Source organism: Oryctolagus cuniculus, chromosome 5 (assembly GCF_964237555.1).
Source record: "Oryctolagus cuniculus chromosome 5, mOryCun1.1, whole genome shotgun sequence".
In the NCBI taxonomy this organism is placed as follows: Eukaryota; Metazoa; Chordata; class Mammalia; order Lagomorpha; family Leporidae; genus Oryctolagus; species Oryctolagus cuniculus.
Window position 1 is genome coordinate 119,680,801 of NC_091436.1, and position 27,216 is coordinate 119,708,016.

Below are 27,216 nucleotides of genomic sequence, written 5' to 3' on the forward strand. Positions count from 1 at the left end.
AATAGATGATTTTTTTTAAATGATGATGAAATCAGATCAGACCTATTGTCATGTTTAATCCCAGTGAGAGTCAAGTTGGGAGTTGATAATTTCTTTTTTTTTTTTTTTTTTTTTTACAGAGGATCAGTAATATGCCATTATGTATATATATCATATTTTCTTTATCCATTCATCAGTTGATGGACTTCCAGGTTGATTCTATATCTTTACTATTGTGAATTGAGCTGCTAGAAACATTGGACTGTAGGTATCTCTTTCATATGCTGATCTCATTTCCTTTGAGTATATTCCCAGGAGTGAGATAGCTGGGTCATATGGTAGATCTAATATTTTTTTCTGAAGAATATCTATACTGTTTTCCACAATGGTTGTACCAATTTGCATTCACACAAACAGAATTTTAGGTTACCCTTTCTTACCCACATCTTTGCTAGTGTTTCTTATTTGTTGATTTTTGGTAATAGCTATTCTAACTGGGATGAAGTGATACCTCATTGTGGTTTTTATCTGCATTTCTCTGATGGCTAGTGATCCTCAGCATTTTTTCGTGTGTCTGTTGGCCATTTGTATTTCATCTTTCGAAAAATGCTTGTTCATATCCAATTAATAAGATACAGGAACTGAAGCAATAAAAGTGAAAGTCATGACTTTTTATGAGGCTTCCCTTTTGCTTGAAAGAATAAAGTGAAGGACTACTCATCTAGAACTTATCACAGAATGGAGAAAAGGTCAAGTGTAGATCGTCTTACCATTTTAAATAGAGTATTGCATGTGTTTGGCTCTGGCAGTGTTTATTTAAATGACCATAGCATTTGCCCCATGTTAAAAAAGGTACCACAACTCATTTCTGGAATATCACAGACTTCTGTTTATTTAGATATTGGGTATTCATGTTGAGGCAGCTCTGCAAGTTAATGTTTGGCTATTAGGAATAGAGCTTGAAGAATCAAACTGTTGATAATATATTTCACGCCAGGCATCAGAGGTACAAAGTAAATGCCAAACACATACAAATAAGAATTATACCCAGATTGTCACCCTAGACAGTAATTCCCATTTTATCAGAGTCAACTTCTCCTTTTCATAATAATCTATTTTTAATAGTCTTAAATTGAAGTAATAGATAATTATGCATGCAGTGAAAACATGGTGGTGGGTTAAAGGTACAACAGGTTAAACTACCACTTTAGACACCCATATACCATATCGAAATTCCTTGGTTCAAGTCCATCTCAGCCTCCGATCCAGCCTCTTGCTAATGTACACATTGAAAGGTAGATTATGTCTCAAATAAATACTCAAGTCCCTACCACCCATATGAGAGACTTGGGTGGAGTTCTCGGCTCCAGGATTCAGCCTGGCCCAATCCAGGCTGATGTAGGTATTTTGATGGGTGAACCATCAGTTGGAAGATCTCTCTCTCCCAGTCTCTTTTTCTGTTGCTCTGCCTTTCAGAAACAAACAAATAAATAAATCTAATGGTAATTTCCACAATAAATTTTATATCTACTTGCAAATCTATCATCGATCTACTTGATCTTTAAAAAGCCCATGAAAATTTGTATTATCAAAAGAATATGCATGGATTTCAAAATTTTTTGAAAAGCTTACTTTTAGTACCATTTTCTTTAACTTTTTGAAGTATCCTCAAATATTCCTCTATTTAAAGGCTCAGGCTCACTTACACTAAATAATATAGAATAGTTAGATGCTGATGTGGTTTGAATATATAGCCAAATTTCATTTATTATAAACTCTCTTGAGTACAACAGTATTGAGAAGGCGGAAACTTTAAAACATGTTTAGGACATGAGGGCTCTGACCTCATTAATACCATTATTTCAAGTGTGGGTTAAGGGCCGGTGCCGTGGCTCACTTGGTTCATCCTCTGCCTGCAGCGCTTGCATCCCATATGGGCGCCGAGTTCTAGTCCCAGTTGCTCCTCTTCCAGTCCACCTCTCTGCTGTGGCCCAGGAGGGCAGTGGAGGATGGCCCAAGTGCTTGGGCTCCTGCACCCACATGGGAGACCAGGAGGGAGCACCTGGCTCCTGGCTTCGGATCAGTGTAGCTCCGGCCATGGTGGCCATTTGAGGGGTGAACCAACGGAAGGAAGACCTTTCTCTCTGTTTCTCTCTCTCACTGTCTAACTCTGTCTGTCAAATAAATAAATAAAAAAAAATTCAAGTGTTGGTTAAACTATCGTGAAAATAGGTTTCTGATAAAAGGATGAATTCAGCTCTATTCCTTACTTTCTTTGTTTTTGCTCTCTTGCCCTTGACCATTTGCCATAGGATAACATAGCAAGAAGGTTCTCACCAGATGTAGGCCCATTGATCTTTGACCTCCCCACTTCCAGAACTGTTAGAAATAAGTCTCTTCTTTTTTTAATAAGTCATTAAGTCTCAGACATTCTACTGTAGCAGCACAAAATGAACTAAGACATATACTACAGCTGTACATAGAATCTTGAATGCAGAGGCTACAAATAGAGAAAGGGGCCATTGTTGTGGCATAGTGGGTTAAGTGGGCAATGATTTGAGTCCTGACTGCTTTACTTCCAATTCAGCTTTCTGCTAATGTGCCTGGGAAATAGTAGAGGATGGTCCAAGTGCTCGGGCCCCTACATTCATGTGGGAGACACAGATGAAGCTCCTGGCTTCGGCCTGGCCACTGTGGCCTCTGTTTCTCTTCTTTCTGTAACTTACCTTTCAAATAAATCATATAAATCCTAAAAAAATATAATGATGTGATTTATTCATAACTCAAATGTTAGGTCAGTGTTGTCATTGGTGATGTGATCTTCAAAACAGTGAATAATTCTTAAATCATTTCAAATCAAATAAAGTCTAATTTCTTCTGGATTTGCATTCTTGGAAATTTTAGTTTATTCAATTTTAGAGTGTGAAAGTTGCAAAAATATTTTATGTGTTTATATAAAAGGAGTTAGGTCCTAGATACAGGCATTTATAAAATTATCATAACCTGTTTCATTATTTGTGATCTGTAGCAGCTGTTGGAAAATTTTTTGTTGAATGAACACATTCTACCTTCCCACTGCTAGTAGTACAACTTAATAATTTTGGCAAGCCCCAAACATCCCTACTGATTCTATTACTACCCATGGATAATTGTAATGACCTCCTTTATGATCAGTGTTTCAGATGTTCATCATTACCCAGAACATAAATCACAATGTAGTTAAAACTGTGTAACTGTGTTATGCACAAGGACAAATGGGAGTTCAGAATAGGAATTGATCTTGGATAATTTAAAAATGCATAATTTGTACTCAAACAATTCTCTTTTAAGATTGCTTGTATATACATGCATGTTTTTTTCTGAAAGAAGATTTTTATCTCTATTCTGAATTAAACAAATGAGAAATGGAAGGTATTTGGGATCATAGTATCTCAAAAATTTTATTTTAAAACTGTAGTGTCTCTTTTTCTAATATTTGATGTAGAGTCTGGTGCATGCTTATGTTCAACATGCAATTCCAGAAATGGCTTTTATTTTGGAATTGTGTTGTGCAGATAGCCATTACTGCCTGTGTGGTATGCCAGTCTGATCAATAGCCTGATGAGGCATGTGTGGCCTGCACTGCCCAGCCCCACCATTTTCAACCTAATTAGCAGCTGCTCAAAGATGGGAAACAGGTGCAGATCCAGGGCCAGACCATGGAAGTCTGCCTGTAATTAACAAGGAAAAAAGGGTCAGATATTGGGAAGAATATCAAATCGGCCCACTGGGGTTAGCATACTGGCCTCAAAGGCATAGTCACCTGAGATCTTAAGCATGCTAATGTAAATTATGCAAGCTTTCAAACAACGTGGCTGCATAATCAGTTGGCAGAGTAGAAAATGATTTTTTTTGCAGTAGAGTAGGGAAAAGGGCATCTATAAAACTTATCTTTTTCTCATCATTTTATGGACTTTGGGGAGTGAAATATATAGAAGAAACAATGACATTTTCTGTGAGGCAATCATGAGTTGCTTAGAATATGTTAATAAATTACAACTCTAAGAACTTAAAGTTTGGAGGAAAATCTAATAAAAATCAGGTTGTTTATAGAATTAAGTACTTAAAGATATTTGGAAGTAGACTCATTGCACATGTGTGTTTTGTATAATACATTGGCTTTGGTCATTGGCAGCTTTTTGAATTGTTCTATACAAAATTGATTAAGACCAATGAGAAACTACTAAAATATAGGCTAATTTTGGAGAAGGTGAATAACCAAATTCCTGAGCAAATAATGAGAAGCAAGGCTATTTGCCAAATTAAGATTCTGGCTTTAATTGTTAAATTTTCAGTGCCAAGGTATTCTTTCTATTCCAATTTATGGAGTTTAAAATTCTCTCTAGGCTCTAAAAAGACTTTATACCCAATTCTTTTTAGCATTTGGCATTTAGGCTCCCAACAAACTATCACCTGCTTAGTGCCAAATTTCCTAGCCTAGAAGGCAGATTTATATTTCTAGTTTAGCATTGGAGGCAGTATCAGTCATCTTAGCCAATCTAATGTTATAGTAAATATAACTCTAAAATACAGATGTTTACAACAAAGGTTTATTTACCACTGAGAGTGCATGTCTTTTGTGGGTTGGCTAAAGGCTTCATATTCTTTACAGGTTGAAGTAAGAATCCCACCTAGGGTATTGCCCACCTTCTGACACAGGAGGCAACATGACAAGATTTGAGAATGATCTTCATCTCTTCTACTCATATGCCACTTGATGTGCTGTAAAACCAAAGAGGCAGATCTATAATCCTTTGAGGAGGAGCAGTGAATACTTGGAAAAAAAGTAAAATCAACAACCATAACTTAGACCAAATTTCAGATTTTAGAGAGCCAGTCCTTGGTGTGATGCAAATGCAGGTATCAATTTATCAAGGAGAGTGTGTTTTAATATCAGAATTAAAGAAGATATTAGCTGCTACTTATGCCAGACACTTTATACTATTTTTTTTTTTTTTTTTTACCTTCATAAGCAAACTTCAAGCCATGGGGTTGTCATCCAGGTTTGTGGAAATTGTAGTTCAGAGACTTTGATTTACTCAGGGCTTCACAGATGAACAAGTGGCAGCACTGGGGTTACAACTCAGCTTTGTCATGCAGTACTTTCTTCTAATACACTACACTACCTCTGAAGATACAGCAGGCATGGTGGCCACCTTATCCCATAGGCTTCTAACAAAATCTGTTGCATGTCACATTCTGATTTTGAGATGATTGGGGTGTGAGAGGATGCTGGTGTTTCTTGGGGGAGAGTAATCCAGTAACTGTGGGGCTAGATGCATTATTCCTGAGGACAGAATGTAGAGCATGCAAGTTCATGATTGAGTCAAGACAACTGAAATCTTAATAGGATCCTTTTATTTTTTATTTGATTGATTTTTTAAAGTTTTTATTTAATGAATGCATTTTTCATAGGTACAACTTTAGGAATATAGTGGTTTTTTCCCCCATACCCACCCTTGCTACCCCAACTCACATCCCACCTCCCTCTCCCTCTCCCATCCCCTTCTTCATTATCATTCATTTTTGGTTTGATTTTATATACAGAGAACCAACTCCATGTTAAGCACTGATTTCAACACTTTGCAACCCCCCCTCCCCCACAACATATAGAGTACAGTTTGAGAACAAGATTTGCAGTTAATTCTCATGGTACAACTCATTAAGGATGGAGATTCTACATGGGGAGCAAGTGCACTGTGACTTCTGTTGTTCCTTTAACGTTGCACTCTTATTTATGATGTCAGTGATCACCCGAGGCTCTTGCCATGGGCTGCTAAGGCTATGGAAGCCTTTTGTGACCATAGACTCCATCAATATTTGGACTTGGCCATAAGCAAAGTGGATGTTTTCTCCTCCTTTCAGAGAAAAGTAGATCCTTCTTTGATGGCCCTTCTTTCAACTGAGTTCTCAAAGAGATCGTTTGTATAGGATATTTATTTTATTACAGTACTGTTGTATAGCAATACTGTTGATTTTACATTGGATTATCTTTGCTGTACATACATTTAGTGGAGCTCTTCTCAGGATGTTTATAAGCATCTCTGGCCTTTACTTATCACATAGCAATTGCACCCATCCCCCAATTTTGAAGACCTAAAACATCTCTAGACATGGCCAAATGTGTACAAAATTACCCCCAGTGAAGAACCACTGCTTTACATCCAACTGGATAAAATTGGTATAGAATTAGAAATGCTATTTAACAAGTAAGATCTAATTTAATCTTCCCTCTGTGTGTTGTACCATAATCACCCATTCTTTATTTCTCTATTTTTTATCTATTTGCATGTATTTCATAAATACAGCTTTAGGAACATAATAATTCTTCCCACTGTATGCATCCTCTCACCCACACTCTTACCCCTCTTCCTCTTCCCTCTCCTGTTTTCAGTCTTGTTTTTTTTTTTTTTATTAAGATCTATTTTCATTTATCTTTAGACAAAGATTAACTTTATTCCAGGTAAAGAGTTCAGCACTTTGTATGGGGAAGAAAAAGAAAAATAGAGAGAAAAAAGCCAACAAACAATCAAAAAAAGAAACTAAAAACAGAAAACATAAAAAAAATCAAAAACTGTTTCTCAACAGTCCAGACAAGGGCTGCTCAAAGTCATTGCATCTCGATGGTAATCACCCCCCCCGCCAATTTTTTTTTTAGAAACTTAGTTATCTTTAAAGAGGAACCCAAGAATGATAATTTATTGTGAGCACTTATACATAACTATAATTTAAGTGACATAAGAATATCCTCCACTTAATACACTAAAACGACGTAATTCTCTGAGTACAAATTTTCCTGTTAAGTCTTATGATATAACTTTGAGGACAGAGATCCTGCATGTGAAGTTAGTGTACAGACACCATGACTCTTGTTTATTTAACAATTAACACTTTTATGTATGATGTCAGTGATCACCCTTGGCTTTTGACAAAAGTTGCCTAGGCTATGGAAGCCTTTTGGATCCACAGACTCCTTCAGTATTTTGACAAGGCCATAGGCAAAGTGGAAGCTCTCTCCTCCCTTCAGAGGAAAGTACATCCTTCTTTGGTGGCTGCTTCTATCCACTGGGATCTCACCCACAGAGGTCCTTCATGTAGAATATTTTTGCCACAGTGTCTTGACTTTCCATGCCTGAAATGCTCCCCTGGGCTTTTCAGCCAAACCAGAATGCCTTAAGGGCTGATTCTGAGGTCAGAGTGCTACTTCAGGCAATTGTCATTCTGTGAGTCTTCTGTATGGACTTCTTCCCATGTTGGGGCATTCGCTCCTTTTTAATTATATTATTATTATCAAACACTTAGTCCTATGTATATGATCACTGTAATAATTTATCATATCTATATGATCACTTTAATGCTTAATCCTACCTATATGAACTCTATAACACTTAGAATGCTATTTTTACCATCCAGCTTAAGGGGATTTGGTGTCCCATGGCAAGTTTTTAACTGTACCTTTAGAAGTAAGTCCATGAAAATGTATGCAGAACCATACTGCTTTACAGTTACAAACTTCATACATGTCACAATTACAACTTTAGGGTCACGAATCACCCATTCTTTAAACAATATTAATTGATCACATTATAACCAGGACACTTTTCTGTGTTGTATGAGAAAAATGAGTAAGGTCATTCATATCTTCACTAAATGCAGCTTGTAATTTTGTATCTATAAAGAAACTTAGAAAACTACAGAATAGACTTATGTATGAAGCAAGTAGAGCCAGAGATGAGACCAGAAGCTGAATTCAAGATCTGACAAGATGGCTGGACCATCCAGCACATGTGGTCATTGCTGGCTCTTAGCATTCCCTTTTTGAGGGAGGGAATTTTAAACTTGAACTATTCCTTCCAGAAGAATGCCCAATGGCAGCTCCTAAAATACATTTCAAGATTACAATTTATTATCCTAATGAATATAAGTTGGGAAGAATATGTGAATATACTCTGAAAAACAAGGGGTCCCCTGCACTGTAGCTCCCCATAATTCTGCTATTGATCCAGGCTTTCTTAAGCTCCAATGCAGATGATCTGTTAGCAATGATGTAAGTGGAGCAGTGCAAGACCAATGAAGCCTAAGCCATAGAAATAGCTAGGGGTGGATTAGGCTACATGCCATGAATAATATTTAAATCAATCTGATCATCAACTGTGCAGGATTCCTCCTGTTCTGTTAAGACTTCTTCCTTTTTTGTTTGCATTTAGTGGACAAAATCTGAACCATTACAGAATAAAATCCCAGATATGTTCAGTCCTTTGGTGATTAAATGCATATTAGCAAATCTATGTCTTGTCCTAATTCATTTTTATAAAGTATGAGCACAGGCTAGAAGTACCATTTGGGTTGTTGAGAAACATTTAAAAGCAGTTGCCCTACTGCTTTTATTTATTTCCCCCATCATGGTTTAAACCTAAAATGAAGGTAGTTGTCAATGTTAGCAGCCTGGATGCAGTTTTTTTTTCTTTATTTTCTTTCATTTTTTTGAGGGGGTAGGTAAGTTTTATTTTAATTTTATAGGCAATTTCTCCCTTTTATGGTGATCTAATTGCATTGATTAAAAACAGCTAACCAGTTCTTTAAAATATATTTTGTAGGCCGGTGCCTCGGCTCACTAGGCTAATCTCCACCTTGTGGCGCTGGCACACAGGGTTCTAGTCCCGGTCAGGGCGCCGGATTCTGTCCCGGTTGCCCCTCTTCCAGGCCAGCTCTCTGCTGTGGCCCAGGAGTGCAGTGGAGGATGGCCCAGGTACTTGGGCCCTGCACCCCGTGGGAGACCAGGATAAGTACCTGGCTCCTGCCATCGGATCAGCGCGGTGCCCCGGCCGCAGTGCGCAGGCTGCGGCGGCCATTGGAGGGTGAACTAACGGCAAAGGAAGACCTTTCTCTCTGTCTCTCTCTCTTACTGTCCACTCTGCCTGTCAAAAAAATATATATATATATATATATATATATATATATTTTGTAGGCAAGTGTAACTGAATTTAGACGTTACAGAAGAACAAGCTTGACTTTTTGAACTAAAATTGGAACAGTAAACAAACATCACAGCCCTCACTAGTAACATTGTGACTTTGCTGTGAAGTGTGAATTCCTCCTTCATAAGAGCTTGTGACCATTTTGTGTGAATTATCTGGAAACTGCAGTAAATCTTATGCTTTAATAAAATATCTTTAGAATGAGAACTACTAGAATGTGTAGGTTTTTTTTTTCTGTGTGCATGGACAAGAGAACATTAGGGAAAGGGACTAGTGGTTAATGTATCTAAATAAGGTAAAGAATTTTGAATAGGATTTGATATTAGAAAAAAACATCGTTATTTATCCTTATCTCTCTGACCACCTTTATCCAGAAGATATGTCCAAGTCTAAAATGTCTTCAAATTAACTCTCTAGTCTCAAGGATTCAGGAAGAAATGATGCTTGATCTGAAAAGAATCTTACCCTTGTATAAACCTTGGGGCTGAGATCTGGGAGGAAAAATGATAAGGTAAAGCAAAAGTTCTGTTCTTACGCTTAGGAAGATGAGGAGGAGAGAGAAGGGTGAAAGAAGGGAGAGAGAATAAGGAAGAATGCTTTAAGAGGTAAAAGGAGGACTCAGAGCCAGAGTCAACGTGATATAACATAAAGATTAGCAAACTTGAAGTTAGAAATGCGGAGTTCAAACCAAGAGATCTCAGGCTAATTGTAACCTTGTGTTACAGTGCCACTAGAAAGGGAAGAATAACAATTGCCTTTAATCTGGGTTATGCTAGCAATCAGTTAATATGCCATATTTGCTCTTTGGACTCATTTTATTTATTTTAGAGATTTTATTTATTTGAGAGGTAGAGTTATACACAAAGAGAGAGAGAGATAGAGAAAAAGGTCTTCTATCTGCTGTTTCACTCCCCAAATGGCCACAGTGGCCAGAGCTGGGCCAATCTGAAGCCAGGAGTCAAGAGATTCTTTCGGGTATCCCACATGGGTGCAGGGGATCTTCCACTGCTTTCCCAAGCCATAGCAGAAAGCTGGATTGGAAGAGGAGCATCTGGGACTAGAACTGGCACTCATATGGGATGCCGGTCCTACAGGCAAAGACTTAGCCCACTACGCCACAGCGCCGGCCCCTGGACACATTTTAAAAGTTTCTAATGGATGTGCACATTTTAAGTATTTTTTCTAGACTCCTTTCAGTTCTGCCACATGTTTTGAACACAGAAGGCCAGAATAAAACTAGAATTTGTGCTCTGAAGTTTCCAACAAACAAAGATTTTACATAGCTTTTGAGGTATAAGGTAGTAGGTTAGGGAGATTTGGGATAGGAGATAAAGTGAGTTTCTGTTGGGGGAATATGCATTGGCTATAGCATTAAATGATGATAGAGATATTTTGAAGCAATTAATTAATGTGGTTAAAAAAAGGGAAACAAAAGAAAAGCCATTATGCAAAATTAGAGCCTTTTAGCTTTAGGGGTGGAATGTTAGATTCCTGGTCATGTTAAAACAGCTGGGAGGAGACTGAGTGCTCTCCAATTCTGTTAATAAGCTTGGTATGGTTGGAATGAGAGCTTCCACTCTGTGCACTTTTTCTTGTTGAATTTCTTTGGGAATTTTGTCCGATGACATTATAAGTTACCTAGTCGTTCTTGAATCTCTTACCTAAGTTTTCATAATTAGCTAATGAAGAAGTTGTGTGGTAGTGAATAGGAATGATCTGGAATTTTCTTGTTTGGCTTAAGAGTCTGAGTCCCATGGAATGTTAAGTACTATACTTGATTATATTATCTTGCATTTAGGAACAATTTAGTGAGTATTTGTTGCTTGAAGGATTGGTCCTGCGATAACAGAAGTCCCATATATAGTTAAGAGTTCTGTTATAAGGCTAACCTGTTGTAATGGCTACTTCTGTTCTAGTACAAAGAATTATTTTTTTTTTAAAGATTTACTTATTTACTTGAGAGGCAGAATTAGAGAGGAAGAGACAGAGAGAGAGGTCTTCCTCTGTTGGTTCACTCCCCAAGTGCTACAGTGGCCAAAACTGGGCCCATCAGAAGGTAGGAGCTTCTTCCGGGTCTTTCACATATGTGCAGAGGCCCAAACATTTGGGCCATCCTCCACTGCTTTCCCAGGAACATTAGCATGGAACTAGATCAGCAGTGGAGCATCCAGGACACGAACCTGTGCCCATATGGGATGCTGGTGGCACAGCAGATGCTTAACCTACTATGCCACAGTGCTGGCCCCCAAAGTATTATTTTTAAACTACATGATATTCAAATTTAACATTTGAGTGGTCAAGTAAATAATCCATTTCATTTCTATTCAACATATGAATAAACTTAAGGCTACACAATACAGTGTCACATAATAAGTGAATTTAAGCTAGGACTTATATTTTTAGGTAATCTTGAATTACTCAAGTGTAGCTACTTTCTTAGCCTAACAGTCAACAAACACTATGCTAAAATATGTCCCTTACAGGACTCTGAAATGTTCCCACTGGTATCCTACATCAAACCACATATTATTCACATTGGGAGGGGGGCATACTGTATCTTATAAATTAGAGTAAACAGAGTAGCATCATTAAACATTTCAGTCAAGTTCAACAGCTGCCCTCAATTCTTCTTTAAAATTCAGAGACTCAAAATAGACAGGCAAAGAAATATAAAAATAGATTTGTCTGTCACTTCTAATTTTACATTTTGCAAACAAGTTGTGCTTCAATGAAAATTTGCAGATAGATTAAGCATCTGGCAATAGGAAAGATTGTCATGATTTCCATGGTTTGGAGTCAGACTACAAAAGATAATTGGTAAAGATAATCTTTTGTTTGAATAGCCTAAATGATTTTATCTCATAAACCCTGATGACAGATGGTTAGAAGAGTTATTATAATTCGTTTTCATGCTAAAGCAATGTGTCATTGTGGAATGAGTTCCAGCCGAGGATTGCAAGCTTGACTTTGCCATTAACTGGCTTTGTGACCCTACACACATCTCTGAATATTTGAAGCTTCATTTATTCAGCTGTAATAGAGCAGAGCTAGTTATATTCTACTCTAAGAGTGGTCATGGACCAGGAGTACTGGCATAACTTGGAAACTTGTTAGAAACATAGAGTCTCAGACTTTACCTCAGACCTAAAGGATCAGAACAGGCATTTGAAAAATATCTCAGGTGATTCCTATGCTCATTTGTAGTTCAAGGAGCCCTAGATTTGAGGACTTTGATTTCTTCTAGCTGTAATGCTCTATCGTTTTGATCACAGAGACTGTCCTACAAGCCACAGTAGAGTGGCATATAGTAAATTATGGAATAAATAAACATAAAAGTTCTCACTCAGCCTGACTTCAAAGACAAGTCGTCTTGATTGATAAGGCTTGAAATCTCAGAAAACCTTTATTGTAAGTCATTGTAGGGTCAGTTTACTCTCCCACATAGAGGTATAAGTGTCCTGTGTTCTTATATACATTTCCTCCTTTTAAACAAAATAATCTTATTTTCATATTAAAAAATTGTTGTTCCTAACCTCTTTCTGCAGTTGCTGATTCTGTGTAATAGAAACACTAACCAATTTGTCCACTTCCTTGAAGCTGCTTGCCTTCCCCTTTCCCAGCCCATCCATTCAGGCATCACATTACTGCCAGTCCATTTGCACCATCTGCTCATTAAGTGTCAGTTGATGGGAGGACAGAGGACACCTGGTGACCATGAAGTCAGGCCAATACATTGAGGAAAATCAGCAAAATTGTAAGAAGTCACAAAATTAAATAGACCTTAGAAATTCATAGGTTGAGTTTGAGAGAGCTGAGGGACCAGTGAAACAGATTAAACTTCTGAGACCCAGAGCAATCTTTTAATTTCCTGACCTTGTGCTCTGTGAGCAGTGACCTTGGAAGGGAGAGAGATTCTGTAGGAAGTAGGACTATATATTTTTTGCTGTATAGCTTCTTCCTGCAAAGCAAATTGTATATGGTGAGCCTTCCATGGGTATCTATTGGAGTGAAGATTGTTAAATTTCTGAAACAGTACCTGTGTGTCCTGGTGCTAGCTAGCTAGGTCATTGATTCTAATTCCACAAAGCATACGTAGTCAACTCTTTATCATTTCTGAAAGCAGATTTAGATTGAAAGACCTGGCTATCACCTGCAGAAATATGGCCGGAGGGCTACTTTCGTGAAGACTGGGCCTCAGAGAACCATATGAAGGGCCCCAGGCCAAAGTAGGGACATGAAATCCTTAGCCATTCTCCAAGGAGCCTCAGTGGTCAGTTAAGCATCTCCTTGACTCACAGTTACTTAAAACAAATTGCCATATGTTTAGGCCATGGTTCTTAACAGGGAGGAACGACTGTTTTCTGCTCCCACATTTCAATATTAAAGTTGATTAAAAGCATTAGTAGTAAAGGATGTTATAATATTTTAATTTCAGAACCTTCACAGAATCACTCCAGGCTAAATGTAAATAGTTAGAGCTATTTTAGCAGAAAATATATAGTGATTAAGGGATTAGTTTCTGGCCTAGAATCCTGGCTTCAAAACTTCTTGTCTGACTAGGTAAAGATTCATTAATGTTTTTCTGCCTCTGTTTCCTTATTCACAAAATAGGATAATGATAATAACCTACCTCACAGGGTGGTTGTAAAGACCTAACACATTAGTACATATACAATCTAATGAAAAGAGTTTGGCATTTAGTTAACTGCTACACAAATGTTTGCTGTTGTTGGAGAAATGAGATTGTTCTGAAACTGGTTTCTCTCATTTTCACTCACAAGGAAAAGGAGCTATTTAAATAAACTGTTACAGACAACATTCTGTATGGATTTCAGGACCAAAGGAGAGATGATCAACCTCTTCTGCCTTTCCATTTCCTGTCGTCTTCTTTCCCATTATCTTATTATTTGACATCTAGCTTCTGTCAGAGAAAATAAGAAAAAAAGAAATCTATCTAATGATTCTTTCCTATAGTGTTTTCCTTGTCAGCATCTCCTCCATCCCTAGTAGATATTGATGTATTGAAGGTTCCCTCCAGCTTGTTCAAACAGGGACTTAACTTTAATTCTTAGCGATGAGAGGAGGCTCAGTTTGAGCCAAGGTATCTTACTGAACTTAGAAATGTCCACACCTTCACAATGGGTTAAGTCAAGGGTCTCAAACTCATAGTCCATTGGGCCTGTGAAGGCAACCTGAAGGAGTGAAGACAGTTGTAGTAAGAACTGTCATCAGCCTCTCTTTTATTACTCATTTTAGCTAAAGATATGACTGCAGATATCCTTTTCTATTTGTAGTCAAATAATTATGCAAGTGCCACTAACACCAGATTTCAGTTTGGGAGAAAAGAACTAATGTGACACATGTAGAGAACTGGCAACCACATGATCTAAGGAAGGCTGCTGTTACCCTATCAAGTGACCCCAGTATCTCCAGATTTTCTGATTTGTAAAGAGAAATCCAAATCTGAATTACAAAGTGAAATCTCCAGATACTATATATCATCTAGAAATATCATCTAATAGAGAGGGACAATAAAACATACTTACAAGTTGAATATGACCATTAACTTCAATTCTCAGTTGAATTTTATGTGCTTAGATCATCCCTTTCCCAGTCAGTTAAGAACACTACATGTTTCTAATAGGGGGTGAGGTACTGCACAGAGAGGAAAAGATGTTTTAATCTTGTTTGGGAAACAGGGGTCTCTCATATGAGAACTTTATTTTAACTTCCTTATTTTAACTTTTTTGACATAATTTTGTAGAAGTTGCACAAATATTTCCTACATATTGTTCATTAGGTTTCCCTAAATATAGTTAATATTTTAAAGTATTTTATTTTTTATTCTCTTTGTCTTTTTTAAAAGATTTATTTATTTTATTTGAAAGAGAGAGAGAGAAAGAAAGAGAGAGAGAATCTTCCATTCACTGATTCACTCCTCAAATGGCTGCAAAGCCCAGAGCTGAGCCTATCCAAAGCCAGGAATCAGGAGCTTCTTCTGGGTATCCCACGTGGGTGCAGGGGCCCAAGAACTTGGGCCATCTTCTACTGCTTTCCCAGGCCATAGCAGAGAGCTGGATCAGAAATGGAGCAGCCAGGATTTGAACTGGTGCCCATATGGGTTGCTGGCTCTGCAGACAGCAGCTTTACCAGCTATGCTACAGTGCTGGCCCCTCTCTTTTTCTTATTCTTCTCCCTCTCTGTCCCTTTCTATCTCTATACATGTATGATCAAATGTGATTATATATGTGTATATATATATTTTGCTGAAGCATTTGAAGAGTCACATTTCTTTCACTTCAAAATAGATTTTTTTTTTTCTTAAAAGAAGAATGTCTTAGATACCACAGCATAATGATCAAATCAGGAGATCTGCACTAGCATTACTATTTTATCTATAAAGTGCATTCAATTTTCACCTCAATTTCTTTATACCAAAAGATAAATATTCAGGTCCAGGAGCCAACAGGGTGTCAGACATGGCATTTTGTGGTCATGTTCCTTCAGAGTCCTTTCCTGTGTTCTTCATAACAAAGAGCAAATCTAGTTTATCTTCAACAGCATTGATATTTCAGAGTATAGTCCATTGCTCAATATTTTAGAAGAAAACAATCCTTCAATTGGAGTTTGTTTAATATTTGCTAACGATTAGATTCAGATCATGATTTTTGGTAGGAATATAAAGAATTAAAACTCAATTAAAACTGTTCTCAGTGCAAGAAAGACTCAGTGGGATCTTTGAGTGAAACTATTAGTTATTTTTGGGAAGGGAGGCATTTTCTGTGCAAGCACTTGCCCTCCAAACCAGAATTTTTCTATTTTTGTTATTTTAGCCTTGTTATTAAAAGATACTGTGCAAATTTTTTAAGTTTCTTCCCCGACTCCTCTTTTATCATTATATTTGTTTTAATGATAAAATAGGAATTTTCTTTGGATCCATTTGATATTGAGAATATTGGCAAGCCTGTGACATTTGATGTATTGGGAGCTGAAACAACAACAAAATAAAGCAGACAGGACTCTCTGTTATATATGGTAATAGGACCCTCTCGCTCTACTAGGTCCCTTAGAAGCTTTAAGTATAAAATAAGATACAGACCTGGGATTAAATAGACTGCAATCATGCCTAATTGTACCATCCTCACTTTAATAGGAGAAATAGATCCTTGTATTTATAAAATCTTTACAAATTGTCAAAGCTTTATCATAATAACTATTATCTCCTTTTTTAAATAAGAGAAATGGAATGCTGACAGATTTCCAAATATTAACCTAAGATAGTCCTGGATAGAAATGTGAGCTTTTGTCCCTTAGGGTTATCACTCTGCCGAAATGCTTTATGAGCCCCAAAGATCTAAGCATCTAAGGCAGCAGCAAAGTGCAGGCTTTTGATTTAATAGGCCCACGTTTGAGTCCCAGATTTATCATCCACTATTTGTGGATTGTTGGACAATTTACTCTCTGGAGCTCAGTTTCTTTATTTGTGAAATAGAAGATTATCTTGCTAGACTCTTGTGAGTATTAACAAGATAAAGGCAAAATATTTAACTCTTTGGACACAGGAGATAACATATAGCCAATAAATGTGGATTTTCTTTAATATTCCTTATCCAGGTATTTTCTAGGGTTTATTAGTTCACCCCTTCATATTAATTCTATTGAGAAGAATTTCAGTATGTAGCTATAAAAATAGATTTGCATAAAAGAGTCACTTGGATTTTCAATAATTTTAGTACCTCACATTTTGGACAATGCCTTTCCTGTCCCAAAATAATGAAAGCATATATCAATGATTGTAGAAACTTGAATCCGAATATGAGTAATTACACCAAAATATTTACAGAATTAATTTAGTAGCCACAGTCCTCTGACTCCTGGCTCATTATAGAAATTTCCTCTTGGTAATTTAAGCAGTTCATTGAGATTTGAAATCAATCACTGTGACAAAGCAGGTGAATACATCTTTCCTATACTGGAAGTAAAGTTTATAAGCGACTAAGAAAGCATGGAACTGTGTGGGAGGAAGTGTTGCTTTTCAGTTGCTCTGTCTTCCTGGTGATATGCTGCTGTGCATCTAAGTCCTGTCACCAAGATGTTATAAACATCTACCAGGTTCACTTTTGATTTTTTGTAGTCATGTGACCTCATAGTCCAGGTAGAGTTGAAAGGGCCTTGGATTAATTTTTCTGATCTCTAATTGTAGTTGCCTCATTTGTGTGTGTGTGTATATATATATATATATATATTTATTTATTTATGATTTTTCCTACTTGTAAGGGAGTAAGTCATCCAAAATGAAGATGGGGAGGTAGGTTGCAGGTTAAGTGATTATTTCTTTGCTGAGGAAAGAGAACAAAAATCTCATCACCCACTTTCTTTCCTTTAACACATGCTTCCAATGAGGAATTATGGTAGGAACCAAAATTGCTACTATGCAGACTTCTCACAGGCCAGAGGAGGGTGAGATGATACATTGAAAGTCTTGAAACTGAAAGACTTCCAACCAAGAATATTATATCCAGTGAAGCTATTCATTAGAAGTGAAGAAATAAACTATTTTTGAGACAAACAGAAACTGAGAGAATTCATCAGAACTAGACTAGTGCTGATTTCTTATAAGAAATCCTGAAGGGAGTACTGCATTAGAAATAAACTTCATGATAACACAAACAGTATCTAATTCACTAACAGAGCAGATAGATTTAGTAACTAATCAATAAGGCTGACAGGAATTATTCTTATTTATTAATATTAACCTTGAGTGTGAAAAGTTCAAATTCCCCAGTCGAAGAAATATGTTGACAAAATGGAAAAAATAAGCAAAATCTCTGGGGATGGCACTGTGGCACAGCATCACCAGCAACCCATAATGATGTGATGGTTCCAGTCCTGGCTATATCAAGAGGAAGACATAGACTTCACTATAATAATAGTGAGGGGTCTTCAACACCCTACTGTCATGAACGGACAGATAAGACAGAAAATCAACAATGATACATCAGAGTTGCACCATAATATACAGCAAATGGACCTAACAGACATTTACAGAACATTTCACTAAAGAGTTACAGAATACTCATTCTTCCATTAGCACATGGAGCATTCTCTAGAATAGACAAAATATGATAGCCCACAAATGAAGTCTCAGTAATTTTTAAAACATTGAAATCATATCATATATCTTCTCAGACCTCAAAGGAACAAAACTAGAAAACAACAAGAAGAAGAATAATGCAACATTTACAGACACATGGAGACTGAACAGTATGCTACTGAATGAACTAGTGAAAATTCAAATACAACATGTCAAAATCTGTGGGATATGGCAAAAGCAGTATTAAGAAAGGACTTTATAGCAATAAGTGCTTACACTAAAAAAAGAATATCTCAATTAAATAATCTAATGAACCAGTAGATGGAAGATCTCTCTCTCTCTCTCTTCCCTCTCTCTCTGTTGATCTGCTTTTCATTTAAACAAATAAATCTTGAAAACACGACATAGAAAACCACAAACAAATGTCCTTGATGAACATAGATGCAAAAATCATCAATAAAATATTAACAAATTTAATCAAAGTACATTAAAAGAATCACATCTCATAATCAAGTGAGACTTCTCCCAGAGAAGCAAGGGTGGTTCAACACTTGAAGATGAACAACTGTCATAAATAACATCAATATAAGGAACAACAAGCATATGATCATCTCAGTAGATGCAGAGGAAACATTTGATAAGATTAAACATCCCTTCCTGATAAAAAAAAAAAAAACTTTCAAAAAATTAGTTATAGAAGGAACTTAGCTCAAAATTATGAAAACTAGATATGACAGAACAACAGCTAGGATGGTACCATATAAGGAAAAGCTGAAAGTAATTTCATCAAATCAGGAATAAGGCAAGAATGTCTGCTTTCAATACAATTATTCAATATAGTATTGAATGGAAAAAGCAATTATGAAAGAGAAAGTAAAGGCAACCAAAGTAGGGAATCAAAATATCTGTGTTTGCAGATGACATGTATTTGTACATGAGAAAACCTACATACCTCACAAAAAACTATTAGAGCTGACAAACCAATTCAGTAGAGTCACAGAATATAAATGCAACATAAAAATTAGCATTTTACACACATAATGATCTTGGTAAGAGAAATCAAGAAAGAAATCCCATTCACAATAGCTACAAAAATGTAAACATTTAGGAATAATTTTTTAAAGAATTCCTTTAAGATTTATTTATTTGAAAGTCAGAATTGCACACAGAGAGAAGGAGAGGCAGAGAGAGAAAGGTCTTCCATCCACTGGTTCACTCTCTACTTGGCCGCAGCGGCCGAGCTGCGCTGATCTGAAGCCAGGAGCCAGGAGATTCTTCTGGGTCTCCCACACGGGTGCAGGGGCCCAAGGACTTGGGCCATCTTCTACCACCTTCAAAGACCATAGCAGAGAGCTGGATTGGAAGTGGAGCAGCTGGGACTCGAATCAGTGCCCATATGGGATGCTGGCACTGCAGGCAGCGGCTTTACCTACTATGCCACAGTGCTGGCCCCAGGAATAAATTTAATCAAGCATGTGGTAGATCTCTGCAATGAAAATTATAAAACACTGATGAAATACATAATTGGCCGGCGCCGTGGCTCACTTGGCTAATCCTCTGCCTGTGGCACCGGTACCCCGTGTTCTAGTCCCGGTTGGGGTGCCGGATTCTGTCCTGGTTGCTCCTCTTCCAGTCCATCTCTCTGCTGTGGCCAGGGAGTGCAGTGGAGGATGGCCCAAGTGCTTGGGCCCTGCACCCGCATGGGAGACCACCAGTAGGAAGCACCTGGCTCCTGGCTTCGGATCAGTGCAGCACACCGGCCGTAGCGGCCATTTGGGGGGTGAACCAATGGAAAAGGAAGACCTTTCTCTGTGTCTCTTTCTCTCACTGTCTAACTCTGCCTGTTAAAAAAAAAAAAAGATCTGCTTATTGGGAGATGAGATTCTAGAGGGGGCCTAGCTGGGTGTGTATGTAAGGGTCGGTGGCAGTGCAGTAGGGGCAGAAACATCAGCATCTGAAGTTGATATTGGTTGAAGTGGCCGGTGCTGTCCAGGACTCAGTCCCTCTCCTTTTTTTTTTTTCTTTAAGATTTTTTTAAATGTTCAGAGAAAAACTGTGTTAGAGCAAAACAGATGTAAACATAGGCTAGAATTTGAGATTCTTGAATCCCAGTCTAATTCACTTTCTACCATACAGCTTTTCAGAGCTAAAAAAGTTTGCATCAATGGAATAATCACAGGAATTTCTGAATTAATAATAGTGATGATAATAATAACAGCCAAATCACCTTATACAAGACATTGTTCTAAATGTCTGACATAACATACCAATATTTAAAATTGAATCAACATTTGCAATTTATCCCTAATAGTAAAATAGATTTTTCCCTTCATGGGAAATATAATTAATTGTAGTATATTAGCTCTGTTTCATTTTATTTACCTAGAGAGGTATGAGTAGATAGTTTTCTCATAAAATTTAGTGCTTTTAGTGCCTGCATTGTACATTAGAGGAATATTTTTCAGCATGCGTCTTATGGCTCTGGTTCAAGGCTGAGTGTGGGTTTTTCTTGCAATGTTTATATTTGCACTGAAGTGGTGTGGACTCATATGATTAGGTAAAGTTTATTGCTGGAGGCAATATTATGCAGTTGCTTAAAATCATACTCAGTTCAGATGGTTAACAATCTTCAGTGGCATTTAACTCCTGTTTTGTGTTCATTTGTATTCAAGTACTTCAAGACTACAGTTTTGCTAGCTTCCTGGGGTGATTTTCTGCCTGATATTATTGTTTAGGTTTCATTTCAAATATAGAGAGAAAAACAGAAAAAAGAAAAGGAACAGAAAATCATATAGTAGATATTGTCACTCATTATGCATTGAATGTTTAGAAAAACTTTTTCCTAAATGTAAACCAGAAATATAATTAGCCTGAAAAGCATGCTCTCTCTCGCTGTGTGTGTGTGTGTGTGTGTGTGTGTATGTGTAAATCCAATGTAAAGTCTCCCCATGAGTGACACTGAGTATGGTGGGCTCAAGCTTCTCATGGTCTACATTCAGGTCCTAATGATTTTTACTGAGGTCTCAACTCCATACTTGACACTTAGATAATGCTCCAAATAAAATGGAAGAAATGGATCTGGACTTAAGGAGAGAACTGAAATAGGGGAGCATTTTAGGAAGGGGTTGTTCTGAGAGGAGTGATGCATGTTGTATGGGAGATGACAAGGTGGGCTTTGCAACAGATTTAAATGAAAGACTAAGTATTATTTATATAGGAGGAGAATGAAAGATCAAACTAGAAATGTCCACCCTGAAAATCAAATTTTATTGTTTCTATCTCCATCCAGTCTACAGTTTTACAGATAGCAAATATTTCTCATTAATTATTAACACTTTTTCAGATGGATTAGAATGTAGATTCAGAATCTTTTACTTTATTTTATTTTTTTAACTTTCTTTAGGATGTTTCTTAAAGCAACAGTTTGTGTGACCACTGCCAATTAAATGGAGTTAATATGTGATGTGAAATTAATTATCATTATAGGATTAAAGATACTATAAAATGAAAGATTTTCGACTGTAGGTAAGAGAGAGGGTGACAGGTAAATACTCTGAAGCATGTCTGTGACAGGCAGGCAGATTCCAGAGGAAGAAGAGGGCATCCCATTAGGGGCCAAATGGATCTTACTAATTCAACTGCATTGGCATGGATGGATGGATGAATGAATAAATAATAAGAGGTACATTTGAATTAGTCAGAATGTCTGCATTCCCCTCATGGCATTCCTTCATTTTTAAACAACCTTGGGCAAGCCCCATATGTCAGATATTTACTAGTAAAGCAAGCCTAGAAGGTAGCAATATCTTGATAATTCAGGCAAATCCTCCACTTCTGTTTAGGTGTTACAAAAAGTGCCACTGGGAAAGAGAATTACAAATAAATATGTGTTTTCTTTTTATAAAACGTGTCATTATCATCTTTAATAATTCATATGACATCTTTGACCTAGGAAATTGGATAGAATTCCATTAATGCTTATAAACTATTACTGAAAGAACTGTGCAATGTAGGCTAGCATTAAAATCCAATATGTGTGTAAAGGATCTTGAACTCTTATTTCTAAATGATTGGAATCAACTCCATGTCAGTCACAGGTTTACTATAGTATTTCAATAAAAATGCAAAATTTTCTAGAATTTATATTGAAGAATAAAATATATAACCAATAGAGAATGCTTTTATTTTGTATTTTCATGAATTTATTTAGAGTTATGTTCCTATATTTTAACCAAATATCTTGGGGGACTTAATTTTTTTTTTTTTTTTGACAGGCAGAGTGGACAGTGAGAGAGAGAGACAGAGAGAAAGGTCTTCCTTTTTTCCGTTGGTTCACTCTCCAATGGCCGTCGCGGCCGGCGCACTGCAGCCTACGCACCGCGCTGATCCGATGACAGGAGCCAGATACTTATCCTGATCTCCCATGGGGTGCAGGGACCAAGGACTTGGGCCATCCTCCACTGCACTCCCTGGCCACAGCAGAGAGCTAGCCTGGAAGAGGCACAACCGTGACAGAATCCGGTGCCCCGACCGGGACTAGAACCCGATGTGCTGGCGCCGCAAGGCGGAGGATCAGCCTAGTGAGCCGCAGCGCCGGCTTAAGGAGGACTTAATTTTAAAGGGATCACAGTTTTACTTCTCTTCTCTTAGCTTATCTGGATATCTTCACTTTTGAAATCTTCAAAGTAAATTTTAAAAATTAGGCGTGTTTTAGTTGTCAAAAATCCTAAGTATGTAAAATTCTACTATTCAAATTACTCTCTGTTAACATTTTGGTGATATATACCCTTGCAAAAACATGGAAAAGAGTATTTATATGTACTCCTTTAGGAAATGTCTTTATTTTTTATATGCTATAATCTGAGTGAAATTGACATTTTGAGATTTAATTATTATTATTATTATTTTTATTTGACAGGTAGAGTTTTAGACAGTAAGAGAGAGAGACAGAGAGAAAGCTATTCCTTCTGTTGGTTCACTCCCCAAATGGCTGGCACGGCTGGCACTGAGCCGATCTGAAGCCAGGAGCCAGGTGCTGCTTCTTGGTCTCCCATGCGGGTGCAGGTTCCCAAGGACTTGGGACATCCTCTACTGCCCTCCTGGGCCACAGCAGAGAGCTGGACTGGAAGAGGAGCAGCCTGGACTAGAACCTAGCGCCCATATGGGATGCTGGTGCCACAGGCAGAGGATTAACAAGTCAGCCACAGCGCCGGCCCCTTAATTATTGTTTATAGTTCTTATCTACATTCTTGAGGAACAGTGGTTTTTCTACTTTACCACTTGTTGAATTTTGTATCTATCTATCTATCTATCTATCTATCTATCTATCTATCTATTTGCCAGGCAGAGTTAGACAGTGAGAGAGAGAGAGAGAGAGAGAGAGAGAGAGAGTTATAGACAGTGAGAGAGAGACAGAGAGAAAGGTTTTCCTTCTGTTGGTTTACTCCCCTATGGCCTGCGCGCCACCGATCTGAAGCCAGGAGATGGGTACTTCCTCCTTGTCTCCCATGTGGGTGCAGGGACCCATGCACTTGGGCCATCCTCCACTGCCCTCCTGGGCCACAGCAGAGAGCTGGACTGGAAGAGGAGCAATCAGGACTAGTACCCGGCGCCCCAACCAGGACTAGAACCCAGGGTGCCGGCACCGCAGGTGGAGGATTAGCCAAGTGAGCCATGGCACCGGCCGAATTTTGTATTTAGCTTGTACCTACAAAGAAAATTGTAAGTATGTCACTATAAAAATTAAACAAAAAATAAGAAGAAGGGAGGATGGGAGTGGATTATAGGGTGGGAAGTATAATTTTGCTCTTAAAACTATATAAAAAACATGGTTCTCATTTTATGAATAAAAATAAAAATTAAAAACTAAATTTCATTTTTTTATTTGAAGGGAAGAGTCACAGGGAGAAAGAAACACACACAGAGAGAAATCTTCCATCCATTGGTTCATTCCACAAATGGCTGTAATGGCCAGATGTGGTCCAGGCCAAAGCCAGGAGTCAGGAATTTCATCCTGGTCTCCCATAAGGGTGTAGTAGCTGGGACTCAAACTGTGCCCATTTGGGATGCCAGTGTCACAGGCGACAGGTTAACCTGCTACACCACAATTTATTTTTATGTAAAACATACAGCTAGATCATTTTTCATAGCTGTAGTGCATTCTTTTGCATGAGCTTAGCACAATTTACTTAACGAATTCCTGTTTTTGGTTAATCCATTTGTTTCCAAATTTTTAAGTACTGTAAAGAAATGATATCACATTCTTGAAGATAAATTTTTACATCCATTTATAGCAATTTATTTGGAATTAACTTCACAAATGCTATTGCTGGGCCAAAGAATGTACACAGTGTTAAAACTTCAGCTGTAGCTTGCTTGATAGCCTTCCAAAAGAATTTCTCAGTCCAAACACCTGTGTGTGGAAATCTGTAAAGTCTTTCGATCATGTGATGTCATCTTTTTTCTTTTTCCTTTATTTTTCTTCTTTTCAATTTGATAAATGTACTATTGTATCCTATTTTAATTTGATATTTCAAATTTTACTAGAGAGTTTAAATGTGTGTTTATTGGCAGTTTGTATTACAGTAGTCATCCATTATTCACAGGGAATATATTCCAAGGCTCATGGTGGATACCTGAAACCATGGGTAGGAGTGAATATATATATGGTTTCTTTTTATACATACAGAACGAAGATAAAGTATATTTTATAAAATAGCCACAGTAAAAGTTTCACAATAACTTATTGTAGAACTTAGCATCCTCAGGTAATGACTTTTTTCCTTTCCTTAAGTAAAGATCTTTTACTTTTTCTTCATTACAACTCTTACCCTTTGGGCCATTATTAAATAAAATAAAGGTTATTTAAGTACAAACAGTGCTATACCATAACAACAGTTATGGAGAAAGTTCTTAAGTAACTAATGGGCAGTTAGCTACACAATGTGGATATACAGGACAAAGGAACCATTCATGTCTCAGGTGGTATGGTGCAGGATGGTGCAAGATTTCGACATGCTATGCAGAACTGCATACAAATTTAAACTTATGTATTGCTTATTTCTGCACTTTTTCTACATAACATTTTCAGACTCCAGTTTACCGCAGGTAAATGAAACTGTAGCAAGCAAAATGGTCGATGGTGGGGGAAGGTGAGAGGAGAGTTACTGTACTTAATTTGTGAGTTGTGTATTCAGACTTTGCATTTTTTTCTATTAGAATTGTCTATTTGTCATTGATTCAAAATAATTTTATTAAACATACAAACACACTGGACTATATGAATTTGAAAACTTTTGTAGATTTTAACTTTACTATACTAGGACTTTGAGTCAGAATCAACACTAATTCCTGCTTATTTTTTTTTCCTCACTGCAACAGAAAGCCGCTAGCAAAAATACAATATTTAACATGACAGAAATTGGTCTGAACCACACTTTTGATGGTCTTTAAAGTTATTGAACTAAACTCTGTACCTGAGCAGAGAATAAAAGTTCATCCAAAAGCACAATAGAAAATACTATTATCTATACCTTTCAGCTAATAAGGAGGCCATTTTCCCAAGTATTTTACACTATAATAGATTTGTCTCATGTACTTATTTTTCTATCTGCCAGAGAACCTTTTCAATTCTGCCTTCCCTAATAATGCTAGCATGGACACAGCCCAGGGTATTAATGATCTAAAGACCTCACCTTAGATGAAACAAATATCAGAGATCAAAGTGATTTTGCTTTACAGGGACTCACATGCAGGGTCAAGTGCAGGATCTTGGTAGGCCTTCATGAAGAATGGTCCGGGAGGAGGTGGGAGTGGCAGCGTCTTCACCAGCTCTGCAATGGAATGCTGTCTGAGTCTGACCCCCATGCTTCAGAATCATCACACTACATCGTGATTCTCCACCAAGCTCAAATCTCAGAGCTTCGTCTTTGATTCCGTTGGTACAGTGGGATGGATATTCATATCTTTATAGACATGTCGCCTTCCCACCCCTAATTTTTTTTCCTCATGGTGTTTGGTGTTAGGGTGAAGGGCGAAGGCCACATTTGAACATAAGTCAGGTTTTTTTATTTTATGTGGGGGAAAGCCGGGGGCATTTGCAGAACTTAAAACAGAAATCAAACCTTTAAAGGTCGACTGTATGTGTCCTGCCACTCATATTCTCTTCTGGCTTCTAACTTTCCTTAGGCTTTAAATATATCTAGAGCTGCTGGTTCCTTTGTTCTTCGGAGGGTTCATTTCTTATTCTTTCAAAAATACTGCTTTTTTTTTAAAGGGCAACAAACAAATAAAAAAAGTTTTTGTTGATCATGGTTTCAGAGGCTTGTTGCTTACAGCTCTGCAGAATAAAACAGAGCCTGCTGTTATTTCAGTAAGTGTCCCTATGCACCTTGACTTGGTAGAGTTCTCAGTGGGCAGAGTTCCTATGCTGAGCTCTTTGCTGACTATGAATTTAGGAGGACTGGGATAGGAGAATTGTTGGCCACCAGATTTTGAAATGAAGCTACATGAGGAAACATATCTAGAACGAATGTGAATTTGATACTTAACAAGTTGCAGTTTTATATCTAACTATAAATTTTGGCATCAAATTTTCTTATTCTCTGGTACCTCTTTGTGATATCAATATAACTATTATAGACTAGCAGTTTATAGTTTATCAAACCAATTTCTTGAAGGCCAGAGATACTGGTTAGAGATGTGCCACTTAAAGTGTCTTAATAAATCAAAGTAGGGGCCTTTGTTGTGGGGTAGTGGGTAAAGCCACAATCTGCAGTGCTAGTATCCCATATGGGCACTGATCCTAGACTTGGCTGCTCTACTTCCCATCCAACTCTCTGCTAGGCCTGGGAAAGTAGTGGAATATGGCCCAAGTCCTTGGACTCTTGCACCTGTGTGGGAGACCCAGAAGAAACTCTTGGTGCCTGGCTCTACATCAGCACAGCTACAGCCGTTGTGGCCATCTGGGGAGTGACCCAGTAGATAGAAGACTCTCTCTCTCCCTCTCTGTAACTCTGCCTTTCACATAAAATAAAATAAATCTTAAAAAAGAAATCAGAATAAGTGAATTCTTGCTTCTTTTTCTACAATATGTGTACAGGCTTATTCTTGACAATAATTGCTTCA

At 37.5% G+C, this 27,216-nt stretch overlaps 1 long non-coding RNA gene across 2 annotated transcripts in view; it reads left to right on the forward strand.

The window, feature by feature from the left end:
- Window positions 1-27,216, forward strand: part of LOC103349776 (uncharacterized) — a 233,388-nt gene that overhangs the window by 41,620 nt on the left and 164,552 nt on the right. The window lies entirely within an intron of this gene.